This window comes from Hyaena hyaena, unplaced genomic scaffold, assembly GCF_003009895.1.
Source record: "Hyaena hyaena isolate Hyena2069 unplaced genomic scaffold, ASM300989v1 scaffold_199, whole genome shotgun sequence".
Lineage (NCBI taxonomy): Eukaryota > Metazoa > Chordata > Mammalia > Carnivora > Hyaenidae > Hyaena > Hyaena hyaena.
Genome location: NW_024080831.1, coordinates 77943 through 105418, shown reverse-complemented (window position 1 = coordinate 105418; position 27476 = coordinate 77943). Strand labels below are relative to the sequence as shown.

Below are 27476 nucleotides of genomic sequence, written 5' to 3'. Positions count from 1 at the left end.
CTATTATAGCCATTTTCTGTGCTAGACTATTTCCTTTTGGTGTGTAACTTAATCCTCACAACCATTCTGAGGTCCCCGTGATCACCTTTCTTTCACAATGAGGAAACTGTAGCTCTCAGTGCCCTGCCCAGGGTCACACAGTTAATATGTGACAGAGCTGGCATTCAAACTTGGGGCTTTTGAACTATGCTACGCCATGTTATCATGAGGCTTTATTATCAACATTGTCATTACAAAAAAAAAACACATGAAGATAATTTCAGATTGCAAGATGCTCATTATCTCAACCCCAACCCCCTTATTAACTAGCTCATCATGGCCAGTGTGGAATCAGGCAGCACAATTGGCTATTTTCTACATGCTCAGCATGAGGTCGCAAGAAGAAGAGAAATTTTGAAAGACAAATCCTTTCCCTCAAAGAGCTTACCATCACGTTGGGCAGTCAAGACTAATGCACACAGAACAGACATTTAAGCCAAGCCACAATTACTTGTGGAGCAGGGTGTGAGCCTGACTAATGCGACAGGAAGCCGTGCAGAGCTGGGGAGGCCAATGCAGAAAGAGAAAATGAAGCCCCGTTGGGAGGTTAGAGCAAGGTAAGCCATGAAGTGCCTTTTACATTTCTTGAGCTAAGATGTGCCGAAGCGTGTTTAAGACCCATTATTCGGAAGATTCTGGAGGGCCCAGATCAGAGCGAGACCGGCTGGACTCAAGGCAGTCCCCCAGGCGTGTCCAGTCCACCATGCTGTGATGGAAGAATGACCACTCGGGGCTGCCATGTAAAGCCTACTGTTCTCACTTTATTCGACAACATCAAGTAGGTCCACTTTGGGCATTTTTAAAGATAAAATAATCATGAGTTTAAAGATAATCACCCAGCACCAACCTTTGACCCTTTTTAAAATTTCTGCACCTTCCTCCCACTCTTCCTGAGCCAAAGGCACAGCCATGTTTTTGACTTCGGCTCTGAAATGGCATGGTCTTCAGCGTGGGAACTTCCTCTCGCCCAGTCCACAGTCCTCACATTGTCTAGGCCTAGTCCAATCCAAGGCCCAATCTAGGCCCAAGTCCCATCCAAGAAGGATGCCCTTGCTGGCTTTCTACCGCCTCCTCCATTTCCCGCTTCTCAGTCTGGTTCCCAAAGACTTGAGGCTGGCTGGTCTCAGCCTAGTGTGTCCTACACCCACACTCCAGTCCCTGCGCCCTGGCCTTGTGGGGAAGGCCAACCTCCCCAAGGCCCCTACGAGCAAGTGTGAGAGGATCCAGTAGACGTGATACCAACCCCCTCTTTGAAAAGTCCTGGTATCTTTCCCTAGAGTAGGTCCCTCAGAAAGCAAAATATTATCTCCACACCTTTTGTTACATTATTTTCCTTCAGCCCTCATTTTACAAGAGTTTCCATTTGAGCACCATTCTGTCTTTTGCAAAACTTTAACTGGAGGGATTGCCCCGTGCCTTCACATAGGAGACAGTATGCAACGCGGTTAAGAATCAGAGATGGCCTGTGGTTAGAGAATCAGAGAATGCAGTTAGACAGCCTACATCCAAAAGCTGCAATTTATTTAATTTCTCCAGACCCCCATTTCCTTATCTGAAATATTATGTTAATAATACACCACGTCATAGATGCGTTGTGAGGCTTAAAACAGCTCGTTCCTTTAATTGGCATAGTGCTCAGCACTTGGCAAACACTCAACAATGGGTGGCTCTCAGAGGCACCTGGCTGGCTCAGTTGGCAGAGCCTGCCACTCTTGATCTCTGGGTTGTGAGTTCGAGACCCACATTGGGTAGAAAGCTTAGTATGAAAAATAAAGAGTGGCTATTATTGCTTTATTAGGGCATACACAATATATTACTTTTAGAGTTTCACTATGGGAGGAGAATGTTTTGTCAGACAATGAGAGGGGTTGAACACAGCATACATCCCTTTCTGCGTTTGTGGCGATACTCAGGATACAAAGGTTGTAATTGCTCCTATCAAGGGGCTGGTAACATCTACTCTTTCATGTCAGATTCCGCACATTCTGAACCTCGGCTGCATGTTAGAATCACCTACGGAGCTTTGGACAATATGAATCCACATCTCCTGGAATCACTATTTTTCATAAGTTCTCCATTCATTGTAAAGCATCCAATGGTAGGAACAATTGATTTAGGCCCTCTCTCTTTTTTTAATCTTAACTATCCAGTTTTACATTGTTCCACTTTACTAACTCTTTTAAATCTTTTTTGAAAACAGGAGGCTTGTGAAACCTCCAAGAAACGGATAGACAGATGAATGGATGGGTGGACAGATGACTGTAAGTATTACGTGCACCAGGATTGCCACAATAAGGACAGAGAGTACAAGATGGGTATAAGTGGCATTTCCAAAACTTACAAACAAATTACTTACTAAGTATGAAGAATGAAGGAAAAGAATAAATCAAAAATGACAAAAAGTTTTCCAGTCTAGTGTGCCGAAGGGGATGGTAATGTCACTGACACAGGTAAGGAAATGGGGAACTGGTCTGTGGTTTCCAGTAACTCACAAGGAAATGGACTGACCCAAAAAGCACATCATTTAAGATATTTCAATAGCTGAATAAAGAGATGAAATCAACACACAAGTGGACTGGAGAACACCCACGTCCCACCTCAGATTATTTCATTTATTCTGATGTCTGTGACCCCTGACATACACACAGGGGAGTATCATTAGATACTCGTGGACTAAAGCTTGTGGAAACTGTAATCACATGACTCCTTCTAGCAAAAAGAAATAAAGGAAATAAATTATTCTCTAAAAGTAATCTTAACTTCTGTTTCTTCTAGTGAACCGGAAGCCCGTATCTAGCAAAAGACCTTTGTTACAACAGCTTTCCTATCTTTTATCTTCTCTATCTGGCGTGTGGAAATGGTATCATATTGTGGGTGTGGAAATCACACTAATTTATCATGGCTATTAAAAATAGATGAGGGGCGTCTGGGTGGCTAAGTCGGTTGAGCGTCTGACTCTTGATTTCGGCCCAGGTCATGACTTCGTGGTTTGTGGGATCAGGCCCCACACGTCCATGTCCGGGTCTGTGCTGACAGGGCGGAGCCTGCTTGGGATTCTTTCTCCCTCTCTGCCTCTCCCCCATTCAGGCACACATTCTCTCTTCCTTGCTCTTCATTTCTCTATCTCTATCTCAAAATAAATAGATAAACTTTAAAAAATCAATGAAATCGGTACACGTATCATGATGAGCACTGAGTAAGGTGTAGAAATGTTGACTCACCTGATGGTACACCTGAAACTAATATAACACTGTATGCTAACTGTACTGGAATTAAAATTTGAAAACTTAATTAGAAAACAAGATCCTGCCACTCCCACACTTAAAACTTCACAGTGGTTTTAGTTCACTACGAATAATACTAAAACCCCATATCACTGTGTCCAAGAACCCCTGTCACCACCTATTACTCATGTCTCCATCCTTATCTCAAGCCGCTCCCTTCTTCATTCACAGTGTTCTAGTGGCAAAGGTCTTCCAACAATTCTCGGAATTGAACAAGCTCTTTCACACAGTAGATCCTTTATGCTTCCTAGTCTCTTCTGACTGCATGAGTTTCTCTTGCTCTAAGCAAGGCAGCTTCCTTCCCATTCTTTAAGTCTTCAGTATAATTTCAGAGAGACTTTTCTCTGACCATCCTATTCACCAGTCCCCACACTAATTTTGTCTTTAAACACAACACCCCACACTATTTTCCCTTCAGAGCATATGTAACTATCTGTTGTTATTTTGTTTCTTTATTTCATATAACTATTTGTTAGTGTTTGATTGATTGATTTCATTGTTCGAGAAACTGTTGAGTGCCTACTATGTTGCTTTGTTCTTGGTCCGAACAACAGCAGTGCATGTCCTCATGAGCCTTACTTTCCAGCAAGAGAGATGGGAAATAAGGGAAATATAGCAGAGTAAGAGAATGCACAGTTGGGAGAAGGTTTGGGTGAGTTGGATGGGACTTTCTAAAGAAAAGATACTTATGCATAGACTTGAATGACATAAAAGAAAAGTTTGGAAGCCCTGAAGGAAAAGCAGCCCATGCCATCGACTAAGGGCTTGAGTCCTGTATATGTAATATGCCTATAAATACCAGATGGAAACATTAGTAGGTAGTTGAGGATACGTATAACACCTACGAGGAGACATGGAGAAGGTGTAGCAGTCAAGTACAGAAGCAGTGTGGTCACTGAAACTGAGTGTAACTCGCCCAAGATAACGTGTTAGTACCAGGGAGGGTTTTCAGGGAGCAATCTAGCTGCGGGTTTTTGTTTGTTTGTTGCAGAAAGGTCAGGGACCAAGTGGTGAGTACTTTCTGTGTTAATCAGAAACTTCCTTTGTATTTTGACTGCAAGTCTCTGACACTTGGAATTCTCACTAAATGGAACCACACAGTGAATTGCCAAAACCTCCCAGGATAGATGGCAAGGAATTTTTACTCTAGTAGTTATGGCTTTGCTTTCCTTCCGGAATGAGTCATATCTTTTTGCTTTCATTCTTACATTTATAAGACTCTCCAGCCTCTGACTGTGCTCAGCTTTATGCCAATCACATGGTTTTTCCTTAAGAAACTTGCCGGGCATTTAACATGGGGCATCTTTGTCTGAAAGGCACCTATTTAAACAGTTTTCTAAAATTATTGTTATTCTAAACAGGTGACAACTATTAACTGCTATTTTGTAGCTAAGGTGGTGGGGAGAGGGAGAAGAATGATATTATTAGTAAAGTTCAATGTTGGTGGTGGGGAATGGACAAAATAGTAGCTCTTGGGAAAAAATCTAAGTGCCAGCTTTTCAGGTAAACACTACTGACCGCTGGGTGGTTTAGTACCGTGTCAACTTGGCTAAGCAGGAATCCTGTTTCCAAGAAGCCCCTTCCTTATATGGCTCTAAGTTAGAGTTGCTCAAAAGAGCAATTCGTGGGTGGTGAAGGCGGAGTGAGCCACGGCTCTCTGACGCCATGGGGTGAGATGCCTGGGTGAGGACACAGGGAAGCTGGAGGGCTCCCGACTCCTTCCTCATTCTCTGCTTTGCCTGTGGCTCTCTTCCCACCACCGCCCAAGTTGACCTTCAGCCATTATAGGCCAGCAGAGCAACATCTCCAGATTTCTTCACTAACTCCCCTTCACAGGCCCTCTGTGGCTGCATGTGCTCCCCCTACGAGCCCTGATTTGTCCAACAGCGCTGCGCCCGAGGAAGCCTGATCAGTAACTTTCCTCTCCTCCTAGCCCCTCCCACAAGGGTGTAAGGTCTGATCCCTGAGACGCAACCCCTGTACCATAACTCTCATGGTGGTTCTGTCCTGATCAAACCTTGACAGAAGGTTTTTTTTTTTCTATAATCATGCATTAGGGGAACACACTCCGTGGCTTTCGAATGCAGACCCAGGCCCAGCAATGCAACTGCTTTTGAACGTCTCCTAAGACAATGAGTAAAGGCTGTTCCCACCCTAAGGAGATCAGTTTAGTGGGGGGACACAGACACCTAAGAATAGATACCAATCAGCATAAAGATGACAATGGTAGGGAGAGGTGTGCTTAGGGGAGAGAGATCCAGAAGGAAGAGTCAAGTCTGAGACTGTAAGCAAGCTGTAGGGTAAGGTCCTGTCTCATACAGCACTATAGTCCCAGGACCAAGGCATAGAGCCTTAACAGAAAATTGGGGCTCAAGAAACATTTTTTGGGCACCTGCGTAGCTCCATTGGTTAAGCATCCAACTCTCGGTTTTGGCGCAGGTCATGATCTCATGGTTTCGTGGGTTTGAGTGCTGACAGTGTGGAGCCTGCTTGGGATTCTCTCTCTCTCTCTCTCTCTCTCTCTCTCTCTGCCCTTCCTCTACTCACACTGTCTCTGTGTCTCTCAAAACAAATATATAAACTTAAAAAATTGAAAAACGAGAAACATTTTTTGATTTGCATGGAACTAAACTGAACTCTATTTGCATATGGCGCAGCATTGAGCCCAGGAAAGTGGCACTAAACAAACGGCTCATGCCTTTAGCTCACAATCTAACGCAATGATTCACAAATGTGAGCAGGCATCTGCATCGCCTGGAAAGCTTGTTAAAACCCAGATTGCCGGGGCCCATTTCCAGAGTTCTCATTCCGTAGGTCTGTGGTGGGGACCTGGGTCCCCTGAGTTTCTAACAGGTCCCGGAAGAGCCCAGGGACCATACTTTCAGAACTGCTGTTCTCAGCCTGGCTACACATTGCGATCACTTGGACAACTTTTAAAAACGTCTTGCTGGGAGCATCATCTCAGACCTGTTAAATCATGTATTAATGGCTCTGCAGTCAGGGCGCCTGAGTGGCTCCTCCGACTCTTGATTTCAACTCAGGCCATGATCTCACAGCTCGTGAGGTTGAGCCCTGAATTGGGTTCTGCGCTGATATCACCAAGCCTGCTTGAGATCCTCTTTCTTCCTCTCTCTCTGCCTCTCCCTTACTAATTCTCTCTCTTTCTTTCTCAAAATAAATATTTTTTTTAAAAAAGAGCTCTGCAGGTGATTTTCACCTGTAGGTCAGGGTTGAAACCGCTGATGTGCCAGATGGGAGTAGTTACCATTTATTACCTGCTTGCTACGTGCTAACATCTGAAGACCCCATACACACGATCACATCTGTGAATCCTATTTTGCAGGTAAGTATGAAGAGTCAAAAATTAAGTCCTCCATTAAGAGCAACCTCGGGCTGCATGTAGCCCCAGTCCCAGGCCCAGGAAAAGCCTCAGACTGTTCAAGGCTAAAGCCATCCTCAGACCACTCTCAGTTCAGCTAATCAAAAACATTCCTATGGTCTGAGTCAAGGCTGGGAACTGCAGATACAAACTAGCCAATTTCTCACCGCTTGCCTGAAGCCCACGTGGGCCCTTTGAACTCACCTCATAAATTGGTCATTTTCAAAGGATTCTCAAGAGTCATGATTGGGTCCCACCAAAAGTAATGAACACCTCACAGATACTGAATGGTCAAAGCTGTTACCATGGGTGCTGCTGTACAATTGTAATTGGTGCTTATGTGATGATGCTACATGTACCCCCATCCCTTACTCCTTAAAAACCCTGTTCGCTATTGTTCTTCACTTCACCTTGCTGCCACGACACCGGTAGGCTGGTGAGCCCCTGCTTGAACTTGTAATAAAGACCCTTTTGTATTTGCATTGGTGCCGGCTCCTTGGAGGTCTCTGGGGACTCGCGATTCGGGTACAACAAGTAAACCAAGCTTCAGAGAGGTGAGATCAAGCTGGCCAAGGTCACAGATCTAGCGTCAGTGGGAGAGGCAGGATTGAACCCAGGTTTTTCTGACCACAGAGTCCACACTCATAACCACCAATGACTGTGCCACACGAACCTCCCAGAAACAGCGCACCTGGTTTGAATATTGAATGATAAGTAGAGGTTCTGAGGCAGACAAAGGGGGAAGAGCATCTGAGGCAGAAGCACTGAGCCCCACATCTCTGGAGGTGCTGAAGTAGAGCCCTGAAGTCAGAGATATTCTGGGAAGGACTTCTAGCCGGGGAGGACGGTGGGACAAGATGGCAGCTGTGGCCCATTGTCCTCTAAGAGTCTAGAATTATGTGACGAAGCTATCTAGAACTTGATGGAGAGGAGAAGGAGAAAGATATGGGCAATAATTTGCTCAGAGTTGCCCTCAGAGAATATTTAGCAGATGCTTCTGTCCTGTATTTAGTCTTTCTATTTTGAACATCTATTACTGCTCTCAGTTCTGAAACCATATCCACCCAAAACAACTTTATGCTCCATATACGTGCTACATAAATATTAATAAGTGAAAGCCAGGACATAGGATATGAAAATGTAGGACTAAGATTGAGGCTATTCATATTTAAATATTCATTTAAAGGTTGAAATCCCCTATTAATGTTTCTCTCATTAGAGTGTGTGTTCTTTCTTTTTATATATTTTGTAGCATACAGTACTTTAATGTTTCATGTAGGAAATTTAGAAAACTCAGAATAAAAGGGGTGCCTGGGTGGCTCAGTTGGTTAAGCATTCAACTCTTGATTTAGGCTCAGGTCATGATCTCATTCTTGGTGGGTTTGAGCCTGCTTGGGATTCTCTCTCTCTCTCAAAAAAAAAATAAACCTTAAAAAAAAGAAAAAGAAAATACAGAATAATGTAAAGCAGAAAATAAAAGCTATTGTAATCTCACCAGCCAAATGAAATTACTGTGGAAATTTTGGTTATAACTTTCTAGATATGTTTTCTCCAAATGTCTGTAGGTGTGGGTATTCCAAAATGAGAATCATGCTGTAAATGTAGTATATAATCTCTATATTTTACTCAGCATATATCATGACAATTTTTTACATCCTTAGATTTGATTCCCATAAATTCTTTCATAATTATAATAAAGATATGAATATATTTTATTTTTATTTTTTATTTAAAAATGATTAATGTTTAAAGAGAGAGAGAGAAAGAGAAACAGAGCATGAGTAGGGGCAAGGGGCAGAGAGAGGACACCCAGAATCAGATCAGGCTCCAGGCTCTGAGCTGTCAGCACAGAGTCTAATCCCGGCCTTGAACCCATGAATGGTGAGATCATGACCTGAGCCGAAGTCAGTCACTTAACCGAGTCACCCAGGTGTCCCTGAATATCTTTTGAAATATTTTTTTAAGGTTTACTTGTTTTTTGAGATAGAGAGAAAGAGAGAGAGAGAGAGAGAATGAGCTGGGGAGGGGCAGAGAGAGAGAGGGGGAAAGACACAGAATCTGAAGCAGGTTCCAGGCTCTGTGCTGACAGCTCAGAGACTGACATGGGGCTCGAACTCAGGAACTGTGAGGTCATTACTGAGCGAAAGTTGGATGCTTAACCGACTGAACGACCCAGGTGCCTGCCTCCCAATATCTTTCAAAGATGTTTTCATTTTTAAGCAATCACTACACCCACCACACATGGGGCTCAAACTCCCAACCCAGAAATCAAGAGTCACCTGCTCCAACCCCCCATCCCCAGCCAGCCACCCACCCAAACACACAAATACCTTTCAATTGTGATACACTGCCAAAAAATTGCAGTGGGTTAGAACATTCAGTAAGTATGGTACTTGTTGCTGTTAACCGTCTGGGCCTGTGGCTAATAATACAAAAGATGGACCTGTAAAATGGGTGGAGACTCTTCTATCAGCAGCTTGACTCAGAAGGAAAACCAACAGTCTTCAGTTTTTGAATAAGTGTTTCTACCCTTGAGAGGTGATTCAGCTTAAATTTTATTCTGGTGAGTGAGGATTCTTTGTGAGATTCCAGCCTCGGTAGGAAGCAAGTTTTCCCTCCCTCGTAAGATGAGAAGCAGAGTGAAGGAGGGCTACCGCCCAAGCTCTTTTTCCAAGGTTATCTTTCCTCCTTTACAGGGAACTGCTGCCCCCCAGAGGACAAACGCATAGGTGACGGTCCTTCTAGGAAGCCCCAGGCTGCTGGGAGAAAGTCCTTTCTCTTTTTAATGAATACATTTTTATCCTTTCTTTTCCTTGTTCTTATGGAGTTGCTATAAAATTCCCTGTACAATTTCCACTTGCCTGAGAGTTTACTAATTCCTTTTATTACATGGCTGTGATTTTTCCCCCTGTGAAAGTCCTATAGACCCAGGAGGATGCTAAAGTCACAAAGGGACTCTAGCCTTTCTTTTCTTTTTCTTTTTTTTTTTTTTTTTTTACTTTTTTGATGTTTGTTTATTTTTGAAAGAGAGAGAGACAGAGCATGGGTGGGAGATGGGCAGAGAGAGAGACACACATAATCTGAAGCAGGCTGCAAGCTCTGAGCTATCAGCATAGAGCCCAACATGGGACGTGAACCCACCAACCCAGAGATCATAACCTGAGCCAAAGTCAGAAGCTTAGCTCACTGAGTCACCAATATGCCCCAAAGCATCAGCAAGGCCTTTCTGAAGCCTGTGGCAGGAAAAGCTTTTTGTTCCTGGACGGCTGTATGCCACAGACCCCTGAGAACAAGAGGCTCCATTTGGCAGAAGCCTTAGAATTATCTAGGGTAATTCAACCATGGAGGAAATTAGAAAATAATTTCCAGGAAAATATCTCATATTCAATGGGGTACCTACAGTTGGTTTCAAAAGACCGCTAAGACTTTATAGGAATCTAGAAGAAAGGATCCTAGAGTTTCTCAAGAAAAGTGACACATTAAGTCTGAAGGAAAAAAATTCTCCAGGCTGGGAGGGAAGGCAAATAAATGCTTTGCTGTGACTCAGTGCCCAGCAGTAAAGTTTCTACAACTGTGGCTCGTAGAAATGCATCAGGTAAGCTAAAGTTAGTCTTCAGAAGATAGCAACTTAAATGGGACTTTTTTTCTAGGAGAAGGTGACTTCCAAGTGGAAAAGTTCAGGTTTAGATGAGAATTAATACTATATCTGATTAAAATAAAGGTAAAAAATATGAATTATGATATTAAGATAACTGAAGTATTAATAAAATTTTAAACAATATATCAAGTGTTTTCTAATATAAACATTCTCAAAAACATTTTTAGATAAGAAAAAGGAGAATTAACTTTTATTGAATGACCTGGTGTCCCTTTCAATTATAAAATAAAAAATAGAGATAGGCAAAATTACATCGAGCCAACAATTAGTAGTTATAAAACGGGAATGAAAAAGTCCCTTTGCCCTCACCAAACTCATTTGTCTTTTCAGGAGACCCATTTCTTTTGTAAAATGATTAAACATAGGGACAGAGCTTCCAACTGAAAAGACCCTAAGAAATCTCTTAATTAAGATTTGTAGATTTATAGGGTTTTCATTTTACTTTTAAAATATAAGAATGAGGGGCGCCTGGGTGGCTTAGTCGGTTAAGCGTCCGACTTTCGCTTAGGTCATGATCTCGCGGTTCGTGGGTTCGAGCCCCGCCTGGGGCTCTGTGCTGACTGCCAGCTCAGAGCCTGGAGCCTGTTTCAGTCTGTGACTCCCTCTCTCTCTGACCCTCCCCTGCTCACGCTGTCTCTCTCTCTCTCTCCTAGAAATAAATAAAAATATTTAAAAATATATATATAAGAATAAAAGTAAATATAAGGCAAGTTTATGTAATACTACTCAAGTACTTGGATATATCATTTTTTTAAATGTTTATTTATTTATTTTGAGGAGGGGGGCAGAGAGAAAGGGAGTAAAGGATTCCAAGCAGACTCCGGGCCTGACGCGGGGCTTGATCGTATGATCTGCAAAATCATGACCTGAGCAGAAACCAAGGGTCAGACGCTTAACTGACTAAGCCACCCAGGCGCCCCTATCTTTTTTATATATTCTGGATGTGAAAAATAGCTATATATTTATTTTGTCCTCATTTTGTCATTTGAGAAATAAAAAGCCAAAAACATGACATATAATTTCATGTGAAAAGTTTAGCATTTTCCAAAATGGTAAGTTAAAGGCAAGTTTCAAGATTCCAAACACTGGCTTATAAAATAATGCTTCCACTAATATTTTAAAATTTGTAATCATAAATGTGGGCACGCAACTGGATTTTGCGTTTATTTGAATAACACATGTAATTAGAAGCTAGTCTCCTAAGCCTCAGACAACATTGCGATTTGTGAGAACCTACAGAGTTCTTTTATGTGTAAACCTAGACGATATGACCTCTCTGTGATAAAAGTGTAAAAAGGGTGTTATATTGAACTTGGATGCCAACTCAATATTTTTTAATCCACAATTGTCTTTAGAAGCTTGAGCTACTACATTATTGAGATACTTAGCTAATAATCAACATTTTCCATTTAAAATATTAACATTTAGAGTGCCATGAACTGGACAATCTAACATTTTACTCTTGTTTCAAGCTAACAAGTTAGCCTCCATAATTCCATGATCCTGGCAGAAAACATATGACACTGGGTTAGAGACGATATTTTACAGAGCAATCCTTGCGTTTCACAGGGCGACACGAAAGGGGTCAGCTGATCCCTGCCTCCCACACGCAGTGGACGGCATAGCAGGAGAGGACCCCCGAGTCTTCACAGAACAAATATTTTATAATAAGCAGTAAGCCCGCCTGACCTTTGGGTAGGAAGGAGACACTATCTTTATTATAGTGGACAGTAAATAAAATTGCCCTTTGCTCAGGAACGAGACACGATCTCTATTCCCAGGGCTATTCATTGTACAAACATCCTTGAAAAATAGTCCAGAATCAAGTTAGCCATTGCCTCTGCTCTTGAGATGTGCAGAATTATGAGGAACCCATAGACAGGCCATGAGGCCTGTCTCCCAACACAGAGAAATAAAAAATAAAATGTGTAGCTCCTATGTGACACCTAAGCATGTTTTCTATAGATGTATTCTTACTTGGGCATGAATACTTTTTCCTTCAGAATACCCAATTAAGACAAAAGAAACATAAGCATGAAATTATGATATATTTGATAAAGTTCTTTTAAAACCTAGATTTTTTGAGTATTGTCATTTCAAGTGATATGACCGGAGAAGTGTATGTGTAAGCATGTACATATCAGAGCTAGATCAACGTTAATGATTTTTTAAAAATTATTTCTAACAGAGGAGAGATGACTTGCAGTTGGGAAGAAGAAATTGGTCTCTGGGCATGTCATCTGCTGTCTGCAATGAAGCAGGTAAAATTTCTTTGCCTAAACTGTGTTCCAACATGGTAGCAAAAGTTGTCATACCTCAGGGGGTGTATTCTCCCTTCTCACAAGTATGCCGGTATTGATCCCGATCTCTGTGATGTTTCTGAGTACTTCATAGATCACAAGTGTGAACACAACACAAGTTCCTCACTGCTAAAAGGATCATATGTCCACTATTAACCTTGGAATGGCTGTTATAAAATATCCATTTAAAAATTTCAGTCACCTTGGGGCGCCTGGGTGGCTCAGTCGGTTAAGCATCTGGCTTCGACTTGGGTCATGATTTCACAGTTTGTGAGTTAGGGCCCCACATCAGGCTCTGTGCTGACAGCTGAGAGCCTGGAACCTGCTTCGGATTCTGTGTCTCTCCCTCTCTCTGCCCCTCCCCCACTCACACTGTCTCTCCTTCAAAAATAAGTAAACATTAAAAAAATATTTTAAAAAGAAAAAAATTTCAGTCACCTTTTCTATGATCTTTATCAATTGTGCAGTCCCTTAGGGCTATTTTTTCATATATTTCTACAATTTGGCCCCAAATTCCGAAGCTCTGGGCACTTACAGGATGTCCCCTTGGCCAAGGATCTTGACAAAAAAATGGATTAAAATGGCCAGAAATAACGCCCATAGCAAAGAAGCAAGAAGCGGTGGTGACCTCCGGGGAGAGCAGCTGGAGGGGAAAGGAGGCTGAGAAACACTTCTTTTTAACCACTTACTCCTTTCTTGTACATTTTGTACAAGGTGTATCATTACTTATCCGGAAGTGCGTATGATAAAGCAACCCTCTTCTAAGTGACAATTTCACACACCTGCCCCTTGAATTACGCTTCTCACAGACAGATCTGCACATGTGCAAATGTGCAGGTGCAGAGCAGTTCGTGGCAGCGTTGCACACAATGGCAGCAGGTGCAAAATGTCTACGTGTCCTTGGAAGGGGGCCAGTGAAATGAATGTGTAACCATTCAGCAGAATGCAGACTGAAGGAAAGATCAAGGTTCTGTACTCATGTGGAGTAATATCTCCAAATACATTAAGGAAAAAAAAGAGAGAGAGAGAGAGAGATACAGAAAAGTAAAGTATCTCTCATTTTCTGTAAAATAGACACCCATTTCCTTGCTTATGTGGTAACAAATATATATAAAGGATACAGAAGGAATTAATATAACTGGTCGGATTGGAGAGAATGATTAGGTGGCAATGAGACAAAAGAGGGTGATTCTTCCCTGCATCTACTTGTATACCTTTTAAACTGTAAATCTTGGGCCACCTGGGACACTTAGCAGGTTGAGCGTAAGCTCAGGTCATGGTCTCACGGTTCCTGAGTTTGTGTCCCACATCAGCCTCCCTGTGCACATCAGCACAGAGCTGGCTTTGGATCCTCTGTCCCTCCCCCTCCCTCTCTGCCCCTTCCCCTGCTCACACTCTCCTGAAATGAAACATTTAAAAAAATAAAAAAGAAATCGTATATATCTATTACCTATTCACAAAATAAAAATAAACATTTTTAGAAGAGGAAGACAGTAGTGAAATGTTACCAATTTCAAAAAAGCTCACCAGTGTGCATGTCTGGAGCTCCACCATAGTGAAGGTGGGGTCCCAATAAAGTCCATTTACCCAGTCTCAGAAAGGATCCTGAAGTTGTGCAAAGCAGAAAGAACTAACTATTTTGTAGCGATAAATGAGGAAACACAGATAGTTTTCTATAGATACATCTGTTTTTAAATGTGTAAGTATCCATATATCAGAGGACTCTTCTTCCAATGAGCTTTTCCAAGCTTTTAAAATTGTGACATGATTTTAGACTGACAAAAGAGTTGCAAAAATAATAAGATAGCTCTTGTATACCAACCACCTTTCACCTGGCTTCCCCTAAGGTTAGCATCTGACATAACCATAGTGCAGTTATCAAAACTAAGAAATTAACACTGTGTAATATAATAAGATAGTAGACATTGTGTACTGTAACACACTATAATACATAGTATAATACTATTAACCACACTATAACTATATTTTGACTTCCTGTGAGCTTTTAAATTTTTTTTAAAATGTTTTATTCATTTCTAGGAGGGAGAGAGAGAGAGAGAGAGACAGCGTGAGCAGGGGAGGGTCAGAGAGAGAGGGAGTCACAGACTGAAACAGACTCCAGGCTCTGAGCTGGCAGTCAGCACCGAGCCCGAAGGCGGGGCTCGAACCCACGAACTGCGAGATCACGACCTAAGCAAAAGTCGGACGTTCAACCGACTAAGCCACCCAGGTGCCCCTCCTGTGAGCTTTTAAATGATGTTTCTAAACCTACTTGATTCAAAAAGCAAGCCATTAGTAAGAACATGAACACATTGTTTCTTTCTGTTCACGGCAACAATTTGGTCTTTTTTTTTTTTTTTTTTTGCTTTTAGGTCTTTACTTTTTGTCACGTATATTCTTCTAAATGTTCAAAACAGCTAGACTGTATTCTGAAGATTTTTAAATTTTCATATGTATGTACTAGAAGGCACATTTGTATTTGTAACGAAAAAAGGATGCTATCGAATTGTGGATTTGCCTTAAGGGACTGCTTAAATTAGGCTGGAGGAAGCTGCTTACCTGTTTCATTGGCTGATCACATTTCACTAGTCAGCAATTCTGTTAAATATCCAGTTAATTGAAAAACAATTTTAATTCCATTCCTGAGTCTAGCATCAAAAGCAGTGGCTCTCAAAGTGTAGTCCGGAGATCAGCAGGCCAGCACCGCTAGGGAACTTGTTAGGAATGCAGATTTCCAGCAATCTGTGTTTTAGAAAGCCTTGTGTGATTCTGAAGATTAAACTTTAAAAGAGTCTGATGAAAAGAATTGTTTTGATGACTAAAGGGAGAAGAGGGAGGGAAAGAAGAAACTAATACAGAAATTCCCAGTGGGACATTCAACCTGTCTGTTCATTCATAGAAAGGTCTTTCTTCAAACTTTTTTCCAAGGAATCAGATTGTATGTACTTTCTCTCTCTCTCTTTCCTTTTCTTTTAGGTCAAATTTTATTTTTAAGTAATCTTCTTGCTCGATGCGGGGTTTGAACTTCTGACCCCGAGGTCAAGAGTCCCGTGCTCTAATGAACTGAGCCAGCCAAGCGTCCTCTGTACTTGGCGTCTCTTAAGTACTGACACACTTCCCCACGCATCAAGCTTTGACCTTAGCTACCCTTTGACCTGAGTGAACTGATTCCAAAGACTACCAAGTAATGAACATAGAAATTCTATATTGATAACCTCTTCTGCCAGAAACTGACTTGATAATTTTCTGGACACGAAACTAGAACCAGCAATCATTACTTGGCAGAAATTTCAGTGATATCAGTTTAGTTAAAATAAGACCAGTCCCTCAACAATAGAGTGTAAATTGCAGTTACCTTAGTATATTACCTGTGAGTAATTACATTGTACGAATTTCACAGACCTCCAAACAGTAGGGAAATAACAGATGTGCATCCTGATTAGTGGCTAATCTCATCTATTCCTGTGGACTCTGCTGACGATTCAACACAGCACATCCGTTATTCAGTTCATGCAGTCTTCCAGGTATGTAGTTGTAGAGGCTCCTTATAGCCAATAACTTGAACAATGGAAACCTGAGTAAGGTAGAAGGACCCATGGTACCCCCAATCCCCAGGCTGAGTACATACAGACCCATTAGATGACCCACCTCAAAATAGCAGTAAGCTCTAGCTGACCAATGGGTTCCCTATACCTCGTTGCAGCTACCAAAAAAGGAAAATTCCATGTTTCCATACCTCCTCACCTTCCCCACTTAACCACAGCTCCCCCAAACCTCAAGGCAGACAGTCTGTGCTTTGCTGTTCCCGCCCCCTCCTCCCTCCGCACCCCACCCCCACCCCAGCTTCCTTGGGGGGCGTGTTCAGTAAACTTGTATCTCCCTTGTTCTGCCTCGGGTGAATTCTTTCATCACCTGTGCTGCCTTCTTCCACTGGATTGGATTGCCCATTTGGTGGCCCCCATCCAATGCCACTGCGTCTCCCAGTGATAACCCACAGGACGTTTTACAGAAATGGATGATGAAAAGAATTGTCCAACACAGATGGAGTGCATCTAAGAAAGGAAAAGTGATGTCACTAGGAGATAAGTTGGATGTGACTGAGAAGTTACTAATGGGAGAGTGTGGAGGAATCTGCCAATCTCCAGACTCCAGGTATCCAGCCAGAGGGATTTTGTGAAGGTGAACTCACCCACAGAAACACAGAACTCAGTAAGACACAAAGGATGAAGATGTCCCAGTGAAAGTAACACTTGCAAACCCTTCGCATCAGAGGACCCTCCGAGGTGCTGTATAACACTGAAAGTACAAAGGACGGAATCTTGTAAGCAAAAGTAAGCTGCCAAATTAAATACTCCCCTGAGAGCTGGGACCTGTGTAAATGCACTGGCAGACTGAATTAGAGGCTGAAAAACTGTATACTGAGTTGGGAAATGATAGTTCAGAGACTATTGCCATGTCTTGTATAAGTTACTCTTTTTAATGTTTCTTTCCTTATTTTGAGGGAGGAGGGGCAGAGAGAGAGAGAATCCCAAGCAGACTCCATGCAGAGCCGGAAGTGGGGCTCGATCCCAAGACCTCGAGATCACTACCTGAGTTGATATCAAGAACTGGTCACTCAACCAACTGACCCACCCAGGCACCCCTTGTATAAGTTACTCATAGCTCCTGAAGTTTGATTTCTTCCTGGTTATTCTTAGCAAGTTACTAGTCTGATTGTAATATTTAAATTATTGTCTCTTTTTTTCTGAAATATATAAATACTTGTGAACTTTTTTGTTATTATTAAGCTAGAAAAGGATTTTGGGCTCTCCTCCTTTGTTTGTGGTGGTTAAAAGAAGGAAGGAGGGGAGGGGGCAAAAAGGGGAGACAGAGAGCAATGAGGACCCCTGTTCTCTACCCACCCAGCCCCTCCCAATTGTTCTCCCTTGACTAGTGTCTCCTTCTTTTCTTAGGGATTCAAGTTGTCTATGTATTAGTCATTTTAAATGTTATTATTTAACATTTTCTTTCAGATAGCCTTTCCATTATCTGAAGTTCATGACCACTGAACCCTATTGCTTGTTTTAAGTACACTCTCTCAGGCACGGTGCATTGTTTCCACGCATGTCCATGTTTTGATTATGAGCTCCTCTGTAGCCGAGATTGCTTTTTCCCCAGAGAACCCGTCGTGGCCGGGGTGAGAAAGAATCCTGGCAGATCCATTCTCTGTTGATTCTGCCAAGAGCCTTGGGATGTCACTGCATTTGGACAGGATCTTATGTTCAAGTCTCAATTTGGGGTTTGCGCGACTTCACTGTGAAAGGAAATTCAAACTCCAAACCTCTGTGAGGAGCTGGATTCTGAGATGTAAACAACAGGGGAAGCCAGGTGAGGGGTATGTATAGGAACTCTGTGTAGTATCTTTGAGACTTCTCTGCAAACCTAAAGCTAGCCCAAAATAAAAAGATAATTTTTATTTTTTATTTATGTTTAAAAAGTTTTTTAAGTTTACTTATTTATTTTGAGAGAGACGGAGACATGGGAAGGGCAGAGAGAGAGGGAGAGAGAGAATCCCAAGAAGGCTCCACACTGTCAGTGCAGAACCCGTTGTGGGGTTCGAACTCACGATCTGTGAGATCATGACCTGAGCTGAAACCAAGAGTCAGACTGACTGACTAAGCCACCCAGGTGCCCCTAAAAAGTTCATTTGTAAACAATGAAGCCCCCACGTAAACACTTAGGTAGCTGTAGAGTCAGTTTGTCTGCTTACTGGTCCCGTTTTTATGCTCTTCTTCATTTTGGGTGTCTGCAATATCCTTTCATCCTTCCAAATTCAGCTCTGAATTTATTTATTTATTTATTTTTTAGTTTATTTTGAGAAGAGAGAGATCACAAGCAGGGATGGGGCAGAGAGAGAGGAAAAGACCATCCCAAGCAGGCTCCATGCTGTCAGACCAGAGCCTAATGGCTTGATCCCACAAACCACGAGACCATGACGTGAGCCAAAATCAAGAGTTAAACAACCAACTGAGCCACCCAGGTGCCCCTCAGCTATAAACTCAAAATAGTCATTGTTATCATTTACCTGGCATTTCTGGGAGTTATTGTAGGTGGATATTGAGATCCCATCAACTCACTACAGGTGGAATCTTAACTCCCCATTTTCTCTTGAATCCACACACATCAAGCTTTTATCCCTGCCCCTGAACTGCTCTGGTCAGTCTTCCCAGCTGCATTCATCTTGCAAGCCAGCAGTGGATTCTTAATCATGAACTCTATCTTCCATTAGCATTTGAACAGTTGCACATTCCTTGAAACCCTACATTCCCTTGGTTTGTCACACTCTCTTTTTTTCTCCTCCTTCACTGGCCTCTCCTCAGACTACTTGGTGGACTCTGGCTCCTTTGCCGACCTTTAAATGTTGAGTACCTCCTGACTCAGTCTGCCACCCGGTCCCTTATAATTTTACATCATTCCCTAGGTGGTTCAATTCAGTTCAATGATTGTAAATGCCATACATATGTCAGTGGCTCTCAAATGGAGATCCTATGACCTGATTTCTTGTGCGCCCACCCCTGGGTCCCTAGACTCCTGTATACTATACAGTTGCCTAGTCAGCATCCCTACTTGAATGTCAAACAGTACTCTGGATTTGGTGCCAACAGTTACAAAATAGGTCATCCACCATATGCCTGTGGTAGACCTGGGCCAGCCCTAGTGGATGTGACAGCAAAGAGAACAGAAAAACAAACCCCTGTGGGATAGCAAAACCTTCTCTGTGGGGTAGTAGGTAGACCTTTGAGTGTGAACATGGCCCTTCCCCAAGTCTAACGGTACAAGACAGTAAAACCATGCTTCTCTGCATTAACCCCTAAATTTCTAGTGTACCTTCATGACGACCCTCAATTCAGAAACCTACTACTTCACTATATTTGAAGAATAAACCTCTAAACTAGCCAGCATGAAGGAAGGAAAGTTGCCTAACTACGGGGAGTAGGGGAGGAATTCCTGAAATCTGCCTTTTCTTTTTTCGTTTGTCCTCACTTAATGAGTCCTCGTTGCATTGGGAAGGGACAGAGTTGTGAGTATGTAGAATTGTTCTATTCCATTGTCTTTCAGACAGAACTGGGATCCAGGTTCTAATTTGCTTTTAAGTTCAGGATCTGAATCAGAGTCAGAGGAGGCGACAGCTGTTGAGAGAAAGGCAGGAAACAGGAATGTACTTGACCTTGTCCCAGGGCTCCCATTCAGGTATCTGAGGACACTCCAGATAGATCACCCTGTAGAATATGGATGTCCTAAGCCTAGGGCTGGTCTCGGGAAGTGGGAGGTCACCCACCTGTGCAGAGGAAGGACCTGAGAAGCCACTGTCCTCTTATCTGTACCCCAGGATGCTGTGAAGGGCCTTTTCATAGAGAGGGTGAGGTTTGCTCCTTGGCCTCTGGTTGGCCTCAGTGAATAGTAGAGAGCAAATCCTGCAAATTTATGAGCATCTGGAAACATTGTTGCCATTTTTCTTTAGGCCCCTGTGCCTGAGACCCTGGCCAAATGCTTTTGACCATATGTGGTTCTTCTTCCTCACTTGTTCACATTCAAGGAGATCTCATTCTTACAGGAAACTCTGGATTTCCTAGTCACTCTAAGGTTTAACTGATGGGCCCATGGGAATTTTCTGATCTCTGGGTTTCTTTTTCCTGCTTTACTTCCTGGAGGTTTCTAGTTAGTTTCAGCAGGACGTGCGACTATGTCCGTTTCCATTCCTGAGTTTTCTCTGCAGCCACAGGGTTCACGTTCAAGGCTGGCAGACAGCTGGCACTTATTGTAAGGCCCAGCTGCATTTCAGCAGAGTCTGGAGGGGCCCTGATGCGGCAAGGAGCTTGCTCCTCTCTGTTCTGGAGGTTCCTGCTTTTTCAAAAGATTTTAACTCGTGTTCATGTTTTGGTCTCACATTGCATGGCCAAAGGAAACTGATGCTTCCAGTTTCCAAGTCTGTTGGTTGTTCTACATATAAATGGGTTGCTCATCGGCTTTCCCCACTCCCCACTGAGGACTAAGCTTTCTCCCAGCTGCTAATTTTGTCATCATTTCCCTTTTTGCTTTCCAATTTAAGAAGCCTTGTGGGCTGTTGTCTCATTCCCAATTTTCTTGAGTGTTTTATTGTTTTTAACCAGGCTTTTTACCTTTATTTTCATTAGCTCTTATCATCTTGCAACTTGAACTGAATATCAAGACTTTAATATATAGAGACAACAAGGTCCTCTTGAAAAAAACAAGTTCCTCTTGAAGGGGCGCATGGGTTAAGCGTCCACCTTCAGCTCAGGTCATGATCTCACGGTTTGAGCCCTGCGGTCAGGTTCTGCGCTGACAGCTCAGAGCCTGCAGCCTGCTTCTGATTCTGTGTTCTCCCTCTGTCCCCGCCCCTCCCCCCTGCTTCCCTTCCTCCCTTTCTCTCTCTCTCTGTCTCAAAAATAAACATTAAAATAATTTTTAAAAAAATTTCCTCTTGAAGGAGGAGGTCAGGATGGAGCAAACATGGGGCTCTTAATGCCCCTGGGTACCTAAAGAATCTACCTAGATCCACAAACGGAATTAATCAGAGTTCCCTGGGAAGCTTTGAAAGCTTACTTAATGCTTGTTAGCCTAGTGTTAGCCTAAGAACTCTCATCTCCCTCCACTCAAGCAAAGCATTCAAATGCAAGCATTTCAAGATAAATCATGTAATCTCAGTACATTCCAACCCCCTCCGCGGTATTACCACTAGGAACCGGGGTCCCTGCAAAGAAGGAAGGCCTCCAAAGTTGGAAAATAGGCTCCCCAAAAGAAAATTTGATAATTATGCCTCCCACTGAGTGTCCCTCAGGGACTCCCACTGTCCCACAAGCATCCCTCTGTCTTATTAAACAGCCTTTGATCTGATTACTCTCAACTCATACAGGAATGCACTCCCTGGCTCTACTTAAAAAAATTTTTTTTAATGTTTATTTATTTTTTAGAGAGAGTGTGAGCAGGGGAGGGGAAGAGAGAGGGGGAGACAAAGAATCTGAACTGTCAGCACAGAGCTCCATGAAGGGCTCGAACTCACAAACTGTAAGGTCATGACCTGAGCCGATGTCTAAAGCTCAGCTGACTGAGTCACCCAGGCGCCCCTCTACTTTTTAACCTGGGAACCTCATTTAGTTCATTTGATAGACTTTCCATTCACCACCTACTTCAGTGAGTCCTACAGATTCAGCAACTCATCCCAAAATGAAGACCGGCAGCAAAGACAGAAGACTCTCGCTCGCTCGCTCCAAAGGATCACTTTTTTTTTTTTAATGTTTATTTCTGAGAGAGAGAGACAGCGTGAGCAGGGGAGGGTCAGAGAGAGAGGGAGACACAGAATCCAAAGTAGGCTCCAGGCTCTGAGCTAGCTGTCAGCACAGAGCCCGACGCGGGGCCCGAACCCACGAACCATGAGATCATGACCCAAGCCAAAGTCGGACGCTCAACCGACTGAGCCACCCAGGCACCCCAAAAGGATCACTTCTTTTGGTTTGTCAGGGAGTTCTGTCTGGAGCATCTCCATTACCTTCTGGAGCAGTTTGCGGCTGAGCTTACCGCAGCCCCATCTCGTCCAAGCACCCAGGTTTTAGGATGTGTTTAGATGTATACTTATTAGAATCAACATTTTGTTTTACTTGCACAGCCAGTAAGAAGACAGCTAGACACAGGATCTGAGGTTTCCTAATCAACTAACAGAAGAGACATCAGGTTATATAGAAAGATCAGTCATATTAAATAAATCAAGCCTACCAAAATTCAACTCCAATGTGAGCGAATAAATTCCATTTTCTATTGCAAACATATTCTGTAGATTAAAGAAACACTGCAAAGTTGGATTTGCTTTGTATTAGAAGGGAGATGAAATGACAAATGATGGAAAGAAACTCGTGTGAATAACAACAGACATCTCAGGAAAATTCTTAGCATTTCTTATTGACCACAAAAGATACAGCCTTGTAAATTACAATTAAGTAAGTCCTTTTCTCCACCTTTCTGACCCCCTACTTCTGAGATTACCAGATTGTACATATTCTTTAAAATTTTTTTTAGTGTTTATTTATTTTCAAGAAAGCACATGTGTGAGCAGGGGAAGGGCAGAGAGAGAGGGGGAGAGAGAATCCCAAGCAGGCTCCACACTGTCAGCACAGAGTCCGATGCAGGGCTCAAACCCACGAACCATGAGATCATGACCAGAGCTAAAATTAAGAGCTGGATGCTTAACGGACTGAGCCACCCAGGCACCCCTGTACATATTCTTGATCCCTAGTTTCTTAACTTACTGTGGAAGATAATGACAAGCCTAGTACTTTGAAAAGTTCAAGTATTTGACATAATAGGTCAAGATCATAACAGGTTACTTACCCCAAAGCTTATTATTTTTTTAAGTATTTTTAAAAATTTATTTAAGTAATCTCTGAACCCTATGTGGAACTTGAGCTCACAGCCCCAAGATCAAGAACTGCACACTCTTCCAACTAAGCCAGCCAGATGCCCTGACCCAAAGCTTATTAAATGACATTATAATGTATATAATCTATGTTTATTGAGATCAAGTGTAAGTATAAAATTTTAAAGTTACTTTTCAAAGGAATTTTAAAGGAAAATAAAAATAAAAGCCTCCAGCAAGGGGGTGCTACCACTTGATTCTCTTCTCTCTTCAGGGAAGACTAGAAGACCTTCCTAAGGGGCTCCTGGATGGCTCAACTGGTGGAGAATGTGACTCTTGATCTCAGAGTTGTGAGTTTAAGCCCCATGTTGGGTATAGAGATCACTTAAAAAAAAGAAAAGAAGAAGAAGACCTTCTCAAACAGAAACTGTCTCAGAGCATCAGTAAGTTTTGTTCTGCCTCAGTCTTTCTATGGGGGTCAGGAAGATAGCATCATGGCACTTCGAGGAGGTTTTGGTTTTGTTTTGCTTTTGTTTTTGCCTAAGTTCTATTGATATAATAAAAATATAGTTTTCACCAAAAGCAACTGACAATATGTATCTGGCTAATCACAGACTTCCGCAGGATTCTCATTCAGAATCCAGCACAGGAAACCAAGGTCAAATTGGCCTCTGCCAGAGTCTGGCTGGATTTCAGGAGGCCCCCCGTCTGTCTGTTCTGGTGTATCCCCAAAGAGTCAGGAATTTTCAGACGGAATCTACTGACATGCAGTGTTTATTTTGATAGTTATGTCATTATTTTATCAATATTAGAAACATACAACAAATTAAACCTATGATTTCACTCAAGTGGAGTAAATGCAAGTCAGCTTGTAAAAATACTAGGTAAACAATGGTACTCAGATCGTACTCAAGGATGGCAACAGTCATGAAGCCCAAAGAATCGAATGGCCAGATTCATACCAAGGCAACGAGGGTCTGTAAACACCTGCTTCACTTCCATGTCTACTACACCACAGATCCAGATGTAAGGGCTGGATCCAAGGACCACCACCCCCCAGCCCATGCTCTGGACCCAGCCTCCACTCTGGGCAGATGCCCCTTACAGAATTCACAAATAACACCAGCAGAAGTGACGGTACCAAAGAACCCAGTGGTGCAGCAAACCAGAGGAAATGTTCTGCTGCGCTGAGCTTTGTTTCTTAATGTAGTAGGGTTTGGAGAAGTCTCACTTATTAAATGTCCTTTATTGTTGTTAAGGTATTGTCTGCACTGGAGCACCTGGGTGGCTCCATCCGTTAAGCCGCTGACTCTAGATTTCAGCTCAGGTCACAGTCTCATGGTTTATGAGTTCAAGCCCTGATGGGGCTCTGCACTGACAACACAGAGCTTGCTTGGGATTCTCTCTCTCTCACTCTCTCTGCACCTCCCCCCATAAATAAATAAACTTGAAAAAAAAAGTATTGTCTGTACCATTAAAAAAATAAGATTAAAACATTGCAAGTAGAATGACAATTTGTTTTACAGTCTAGACAGTTTAAAACAGCTCCTTGTTGGGGTGCCTGGGTGGCTCAGCTGGTTAAGCGTCCAACTTTGGTTCAGGTCATGATCTCATGGTTTGGGAGTTTGAGCTTGGCGTTGGGCTCTGGAGCCTGCTTCAGATTCTGTGTCTCCTCTCCCTCTCTGCCCTTCCCTGCTGTGTTTCTCTCTCTCAAAAAAAAAAAATAAATAAACATTTAAAAACTTAAAAAAAAAAAAAACTCAGCTCCTGTTGAAAGCACCTTCAACAGGGGATAAAAGTTTGCCTAGAAGCTGGAGGGAACATCATGATGTGTGCTTTTCAAATGTGGATAGTTCTCCATACAAGGAGTAATAGACTCTCTAAAAGAAATTAAACAGAATATCAGCATTACAAATCACTGTAGAAAATACACATTATTCCTCCACCTGTGAGTCCTACTATTCATTCTTCTAGTTATTCACTCATTCATTCAGAAAACAGACCGTTTACTCTATGTGTAAGGAATCACTGCAGGCAATGAAAAATTCTCCTAATCAGTTTCTTTGACCTACAAATCAAAGAAGCAAAAAAAAAAAAAAAATCATTTTGCCATTTTTGGATCAAAATTCACAACTTCTTAGAGGCTTTTCTGGATCACCTCTATTCTATTCTAATACTTTGTTTACCATCTCCCCTCAATACTTAAACACTATTCAACATGTCGATTGGTTGTCGTAGCAGGCAAAATAATGCCTCCCTTGCAAAGATGTCCATGTCCTCATCCCCCAAACCAGAGTGATGTGGCCAGGAGCCAAGGAATGTGGGCAGCCTCTACAGGCTGGAAAAGACAAGAAACAGATTCTTGCCTAGAGTGTCAATGAGGAGCATAGCTCTGCTGACCTCTTGATTTTAACCTTGTAATATACAGCGCACTTTTCTGAGCTTTAGAATTGAAAGATAATACTTCTTTTGTTTTTTTAAGCCATTAAGTTTGTGTAATGAGTTACAGCAGCAATAGAAACTAATGTAAGCATCAGAGCTTTGGGCTTCATGTTGCGGGAGATGCAAAGAGGAATAAAACACAATCCCTTCTCTCAAGATGCTTATTTATAGTTTAGAAGAGATGAGATGCGTAAACTAAACTATTAAGCTAGAACATGATGACTGTTGTAAAAGAGGTACCACAGAATGGCTATGGGAGTCCAAAGAGGGAAATCACTTTGTTTTTAGGGTACTTTGGAAGGTCGTGGTAGAAGAAAAGGCTTTTGAGCTGACCCTAAGAGGATAAGTAAATTTTAAGAGATAAAAGGGATGGGAGCTCCTGAGTGGCTCAGTCAGTTAAACATCTGACCTCGGCTCAGGTCAGGATCTCATGGTTTGTGGGTTTGAGCCCCTTATTGGGCTTTGTGCTGACAGCTCAGATCCTGGATTCTCCTTCAGATTCTATGTCTCCCTCTCTCTCTGTCCCTCCCCCCTTTAAATAAACATTTTTTTAAAAAAAGAGATAAAAGGGATAGAGAAAGTGGCATAATTACAAATTAATTCACATAGTAAATTATTTTTTAATAAACCTATTATTAATCCTTTGATAAAGGAAACACTGTTGTGTTAAAAAAAAAAATCATGCCCTAACATATCTTTTTAAAAAACTGTTTATTTATTTTTGAGAGAGGGAGAGTGTACACACATGTGAGAAGTAAGGGGCAGAGAGATAGAGGGACAGAGGATCTGAAACAGGCTGTGGACCCTGGGCTAAAAGCAAACAGCCCAGCCCAGGGCTCTAACTCACAGACCACGAGATCATGATCTGGGTTGAAGTCAGATGCTTACCACACTGAGACACCCAGGCACCCCATATATTATGTGAGATCTTCAAACCTGAAGAATGACACCCATCAGTCGGCTAGAGCTGCCATTGTAGGATACCACAGACATAACGACTTAAACAACAGAAATATTTTTCTCACAGTTCAAGATGCTAGACTTACAAGATCAAGGTGTCTGTGTTTGTTTTCCCCTGATGCTTCTCTGCTGGATTTGCAGACAGATACCTTCTCACTGTGTGTGCACACGGCCTTTCCTCTGTGTCTTCCTCTTCTTACAGAGAAACCAGTTCTTTACCCATTCTTTTGGGTCACAGCCTCCACCTTTATGACCTCATTTAAACTTTATTAACTTTTAAAGGCCCTGACTCTTAGTCTAGTCACACTAGGGGGTAGGGTTCCATTATATGAACTTGGGGCAACACAGTTCAGTCCATATCATATAGCAATTATTGTTTTAAAAATCATAGATGTAACATATGCCAATGGTACGAAAAAAACAAAAACCAAACAATAGTATGTCAAGTAAAAAATAAAAATTTTCTTCTCTCTCATTTATGTACTTCCTCTAGAGGAAATTGGTTTCCTTCTGGAAGAGTCTGATTGAAATAATTATAGATAAGACACCAGAGAACTTCCTTCCTCTCTCTTTCTCCACCCAAATGTACTTGGAAAGGCCATGTGAGGACCCAGTAAGGAACCTGCCCTTTGCCACCCAAGGAGAGAACTCTCACTAGACACAGACCTTGCTGGCACCTTGATCTTGGACTTCTTGACTCTAGAACAGTGAGAAATAAATTCCTGTTGTCTAAGTCACCCAGACTACAGTGCTTTGTTATGGCAGCCCAAACAGACTGAGATAGCAAGGTTCTCTGCATAAAACCATGCATCTATCCATTTTTAACACAAAATAGGATCTTGCTAAATATAATGTTCTTTAAAATGCTTTTTCCATTTACAACACATCTTGAAAATCTTTCCTTACTGGTACATACAGATCTAGTGACCTCCTTATTGTTATTTTCCACTGTCATTTTATTATACCAGTATCCAGCGTGGAATACCATGATACATTTAGTGATTAC

General features: G+C 42.2%; 1 long non-coding RNA gene across 1 annotated transcript; it reads right to left on the bottom strand.

Moving 5' to 3' along the window:
* Window positions 1-347: 347 nt before the first annotated feature.
* Window positions 348-26660, bottom strand: LOC120238123. Its single transcript, XR_005530144.1, has 3 exons — window positions 26557-26660; window positions 1354-1502; window positions 348-540 (listed from the first exon to the last, which is right to left on the bottom strand). It is a non-coding gene; the product is annotated as an uncharacterized LOC120238123 (long non-coding RNA).
* Between the last annotated feature and the right edge of the window lie 816 nt (window positions 26661-27476).